This window comes from Aulonocara stuartgranti (assembly GCF_965226115.1).
Source record: "Aulonocara stuartgranti genome assembly, chromosome: 16".
Classification (NCBI taxonomy): Eukaryota; Metazoa; Chordata; class Actinopteri; order Cichliformes; family Cichlidae; genus Aulonocara; species Aulonocara stuartgranti.
The window spans coordinates 30,644,652-30,650,925 of NC_138952.1; the positions used below are offsets into that span (position 1 = coordinate 30,644,652).

The 6,274-nt window shown below is 38.3% G+C and overlaps 1 pseudogene across 1 annotated transcript; it reads left to right on the top strand.

The window, feature by feature from the left end:
- Nucleotides 1–234: 234 nt before the first annotated feature.
- On the top strand, nt 235–2,621 carry LOC309691307 (zona pellucida-like domain-containing protein 1; annotated as a pseudogene). Its single transcript has one exon. The product of its transcript is annotated as a zona pellucida-like domain-containing protein 1 (transcript).
- Nucleotides 2,622–6,274: the final 3,653 nt, after the last annotated feature.

Genomic DNA, 6,274 nt, shown 5'->3' on the forward strand with positions numbered 1-6,274 from the left:
ATAATGCGGTTCACCTTCCGCGGCCTTGCTGTTTCGCGGATTTTTTTGTGCAATTTTGCATGCTTCTTTTTTTTTTCTCTACAGCGCATTGTGTTCTGTGTCCTGATCGGCTGTAGAGCATTGTCAATCAATCTCGTGCCGTACAGTACAGAATGCGTTCAGATTCAAATTTACATAAATCTGCGATCGCTAGCTTGATGAAGACTAGTGTCTTAGTGTGACTTTGAAGTGCTGTACTGTAGGTTTGTAAGTTTTCTCCCCAACAAACACAACGTCGATGAAACATTTTGCACCGTCAAAGGCACCTGCGGCAGCACCCAAAATGCAGAGGAAGATGCTAACCATCGCACAAAAAGTTGGACTTCTGGACATGCTAAAGGAAGGTAGAAGTTACCATATTGTTCAGACCATCAGGCACACCAGATTATAAGGTGCACTAAGCAAAACAAAACAGTCAGATAAGTCAAACTTTACTCAACTCATTCTTCTTGCTTCCTCTACCTCCATACCATTGATTCATTAATGCTGAATTCTCTGACAGCTTCTCTGTTCCCATGTTCTGGACCTGAAAACAAGGTTTGATCTTTGGTTTCATTTTATAATACTGGACTTATTTTTCTACAAAGGTTTGATCGTTGAGAGTGTTTGAACAAGAGAGAAAAGTGTATAAATGTTCATGCCTGTATAGTGTGTAGTGAGGGGTTTTACAGCTGGCTACTTCGCAGATTTCGCTTATCGCGGGTTATTTTTAGTAACTCTCGCGATAAACGAGGGACCACTGTATTTGCATATTCTGGTATAGTATGCTGTGTATATGTAAATTTAATTTATCTGACTACTTTTTAGATTGCAGTTGTTCTACTGTTCTTCTTGCCTTTTTACCGACTATTAATATAACAACATAACAGGCTGATTCCCTTCCCACATATGATGGTCATTGATATTGCCTTCTAATTTACATTTAAAATGGCTTCTAAAGTGAGTTTTTCTGTCAATACGTTGTCAAGAAACCCACACAGGATTTCAACCAGGTCATTACTATTGTTTGTGGCACTCAAATGAGGTAGGAGAACTGTCACAGCATTGTAATTGCTGGTCAGTGACTCAGCTCATGTTTACCTACTGAAATGGGGTTTTGTAAAAGAGGACATGGAATTTTATATTTAAAAACATAATCAACAAAAGAACAAGCCCATTGCCTCTGCATTAAAGAAGGTAAGGTGCTTCAGTTACTGCCCTTAGGATACAGTCCAGATTGGAGTTCTTCTGCTACATACAATGCAGTTGTTACAAAGAAAATGAATGCTTGACCTTGTTTTGGGCCAATCCCAAAGCACATACTTGTGTATAAAGAGCTTTGAAAACATAACTTTGACTTCATGCAAACTATGAAGGCTTTCCAGCTCATGTACAAGTCGAGATTTTTAGCATGTTGAAGACAAGGCTGCAAAAGAATGATGAAGATTATTTTACCTTTTCTTTCTCTGATAGTTACAAGTAGTCAGAGTGTGGAAAAGAGGCACGATGGCCACGGATCAATGACATCGCAGTGCAATGCGGCACTTCAGCCATTGAGCTTGCAATTGAAATCTGCCCGGTTATCTACGCTGGCTACAATGAGACCCTCCTGATCCTTAAACACATGTTGGACCCACTTTGTCGAGCCACCCTAGATCAATCTGTGACTCCACCAGTAGCTCGTTTTCACTTTCCACTAAATATGACCCACGGCTGTGGAAGCATATTCAGGACCACCAGCGCTCCTGGGACAGGTATATTCTCTGACTTTTCCAGCATTGAGACAATGAACATCAGTGGTGTGGTCCAGTCTTTTGAGCCCACAACAGGAAAAATTTCCTACAAAACTGAGTTGATGTACTACTATTCCTGTTCCTACCCCTTAGAATATATGATCAACTACACCCAGCTTAATGTGTCAGCCACCTCTATCATAGTCAAGGACAACAATGGCAGTTTCATCAGCACCTTGAGCATGAAGCTGTTTAGTGATGCCAACTACACCCAACCACTGGTAATCCCACAGTGGGGAATTGAACTGAGGACCGATGTGTATGTTGAGATCAAGGCCACCAACCTCACACGCCAGTATAATGTCCTGCTGGACCGATGCTATGCCACCATTTCCCCTCTGCCATCCAACTCTAGCATCTTCAACTTGTTTGTCTCCTGCTCTAAGGATCAGTTCACAAACATGATTGAGAATGGAGACAGCCAAAGAGCTCGCTTTAAGTTCCCAGCCTTCCGCTTCATCGAACACGAGAAGGAGCCTGTGTCCACCTACTACATCCACTGTGTCATTCGTCTATGTGAAAGGAGCACCTGCAGCACATTCAAGCACTGTGCACAAAGAATGAAGAGGAGCACCCTTGATACTTCTGAAGTGGGCATAACCAAGGCTTACACCATCATCTCTCCAAAGATCATTACCAAAGCTGAAAATGTTGAGTCCAAAGAGCAGCCAATTGTTGTAGAAAAATATAATTCTGATGTCGGGCTCGGTGTGGGTGTTGGTGTCCTTGCCTTTGCTTTCTTAATTGCTCTCATTATTGCAGCTGTGTTTTATAAAAGGTTCAGGAAACATTAAAAAATAGTAGGGAAAACAGCAATCAAATGTCAAATTCAAATATTTGTAAGATTTGTGAATGTGTGTGAGGTCTTTTAAAGCAGTCAGAGTATCCTAAAAAAAAGCTTTTTGTCTTTCGCAAAGCAACTTGTCAACTTTCTGTCTAAGACTAACCATTACAGCATTGATGATACTGATTTTTGAAAATGACTCTAAAATCCAGCATTGACTTTGTAATCTCTATACTCTATTTATTTATATTTACATTGATGTGTCAAAGCATAGGTCAAAGGCTCATGCTTTTTAGGACTTATTGTTCCTCGTGCATATCTGTAGATAAAGTTATCAGTGTGCCTGTAGGACAGGGTTACGAGTCCAAGATGCATAAATACAAAAAAGGTAACATGACAATATATCCTGTAAAATCCATGAACTTGTATATTAGCTTGAAAGAAATGTAGTTTGCACAATATCTAAAGGATGGAAGAGATAATATATGTAAAACATAATTAAAAAAAATAAAAGCAAGAATACCAAATTAACTATATTGTTAATAAAGCTAATTGAGATAGAGATATCCTGATGTAAGAGAGGCTTGAGAACAAATTACACTAAACCCAAAATTACAACAAAGAAATGTATTCATCAAACTAGAATCTTAGTATGTCAAACTCTAAGGTTTCTCTCCATATCTTTTCCTTTGTGAAAGTACTCACTGGTTTTTCAAACTGACGTCATGCCCCATAAGGCCAGTGTATATGTCAGAGGAGGAAGCTGCCTACCTATGTGCAGTATATCTCTGACCCCACTGGGCTACAACTGCCCCATTGCTGTGTGATGTCGTCTGGAGACAGGCTGATAAATGGAAAGAAGAGCCAGAGCTCCCTCGTGAGAGATTCTTGACATGTGACATCTTTAGTAACAACTCCCTGTTTCTCTTTTAGTGCTTTTGTGATGCTAGACGGATTGTTTCCTGCTTCAAATAAAAACAAAGAAAGATATGCCAAAAGTCATCACCATCAAATGATCATTTAAGAATTAAATGCAAAATGCTTTAGATTAGATGGAGGACCTGTAGTTAGGAGTAATTACATAACTTGAAGAAGGTTAAAATTGTAAATTCATTTCAAAGTACCTCAGTTATCTAATTATGATAAAACTTATTAAAGTTGGCTATAGGTAGTTTTGGACACTTACTAAAATCCTGGTTAATCGCAAATGAAACAACCACATCACATCCTGGAAATATAAGACAGGCAAACAGAGAACATTAAATCTTCTTTGACTGGAAACACTGTTACTGTTTCAGCTGCTGTTGTGATACACTGACTGAGATGGCCATGAAGTGTGAAAGTTCACAATACAAATGAAATACATAAATCACAACTACAAAACAAAGCCAGAAGTGAAAATAAGAATGAGAATAGGTAAATCTAAAATTTAATATCCATTTGGCAGGTTTTGGATCCATCCAGTTCTCAAGTAAGTTAAGTTTACTTCAAAAAATTTCACTTCAGCATTTGGGTCCATAGCGACGCCATACCAGTTGTAAATGATGGGCTAGTCAGCACTATCTGTCAGTGAAATATAGACTGGATAAAAGTGAGGTGGAAAATTCAGAGTTTCAACAGAAACATTTGGCATTGTTGTACAGCCTTTACTGTAAACCTACCCACATATGCGGGTCACTTTCACACACAGCACATGGAGCAAGTTATTCACGGGCTTCATACTAAACCCCGAACCTGATCAGATCATTATTTTTGCTGTAGCAACGGGCAAATCTGGAATTGAACCACTTCCCAGAGTCATGCAGGATTTGATCTATGGCAGTTTAGCACCAACAAGGTTTGGCAGGGAAATGATAAGAGCCAAAGACCAAGAGGAAGGAGGCCCATTTTTTGATTGGTCTCCTGTGTATAGGTATTATATATTTTGAGATATATTCTCTAAGGCTTTATTCAAGGGAGTTTAGTTTACTGGGAAGTCAATTTATCTGCTCGACTGTCCCTGACTCCAGCTGGCATGTGCATGTATGTACATAGCAGATTGAATTTCATTTATGCACAGAATGGAACTTAAGTTCAATCTCAGAGACAGAGATCCTCTGGAGGCAGAAAAGCTCACTGGCTGAGTTAAATTTCAAAGAGATTTTTCTTGTTGGCTTGCAATATACTACAAAAGAAGAGAAAGGGACAAAAACAAAGTTGTTTGCTCATTCTGAAGATACAAAAATAGATACAAAATGAGGTGAACAGGTCTGCTAACTAAGAGTGATCTTTTTAGGGTTAAGAAAAACAAGTCCTTAGATTTAGATTAGGTAAATAGTGTAAAAGTATTAAAACATTGTCCCAAAACTTGCAATGAGTTGGGTAGAAGGATAAATATGAATTGTGCTAACATGTTAGCTTGCCAGAGGAGTCCCTAACAGCCATGAAGTACTCTATTAATTCTCAGATGATATATACTTAATAAGCTCCTCCAGAATACTATATTTTTATCTTCTCTCTCAGTGGTTACCACCTTGGCTGCATAACACAAATGGAGAGACCACAGAACAATTTTCATATAGTAGATGAGCACTTATTGTCAGCAGCACCAGTGATGGTGGAAATCTAGCTAGCTAGCTAACAACAGATTGATTTTTAGGTACATAAAGTGACACTTTAGATGCTTTATCGCATTAGTTCATGCATCATTGTGCTGTTCAGTATTTGCAAATTGTCATTTCAGGCAAGTGCACAACCTGTTCTTTTCTGTGAGATACCACTCTGTTAAAATTCAAATGCTACATATGGATTTATGTAAGCTATGTCTTTACTATGTGAAAGGATATCGAATAAAAAAAGAAATATTGAAATTGACTACCTACTGTTAGTGTTGCTCATGTCATTAGCAATAGCTCATTGTGCTGTTAAGCATGAATGACACCATATCTGAAGAAGAACTACAGTTCCTCTTAGCTAGCTGGCTAGCCAAAAGGCTATTTAGAGGCTTTTGTCCAGATGCAGGGCTGAAAGGTCTAAAAAGGGGGCTAAGGTCTGAAAATGTAACAGACTCAACATTAATCATATTGTATTTTTTATTGAAATCAATATGATACTTTCTGGTTCACACTCAGTAGCTAAATATTTATGTATAAATGGTAGGTAGTTTGAATCGCAGAATCTGAGAAGAAATAAACAACATACATAAAACAAAACAGCTGCAATATAAGCCTGAAAAGGAAAAAGAAACTATCTGACTTCTTTGATATTTCATTACAGATACTTAATATTAGTGTTCCATATCCTTGTGACGGCCTATTACGACCCGGCTGTGCTGATATGGTTACACCCAGTGGCCTTCAGAAGCGGTAGTGAGATGACGGCTGAGCTACAATATGCTAAACATATTATGTGAGTTTATGACTGAACAGCAGGAGGCAGGCAGGCGGGAATCAGGAAACAGGAGGAGGAAGGCCTGCTGTCCATAAACATTGCCGTGTATGCATGTGTGGGAAAGTTTGTGAATGTATAAGAATGTTCCTGAGAGAAAAAGAGAAAAAAATAAACATTTTGAACCCCATAATTTTAATCATTTATTCTTTGGTAGGTTTATGCATTAAGGCCTGATTCTCACAGTAATAATAATAAGAGAAACAAGATCAAATAAATTTAGTTTTTATATCATATACGAAGAAAATTTTGT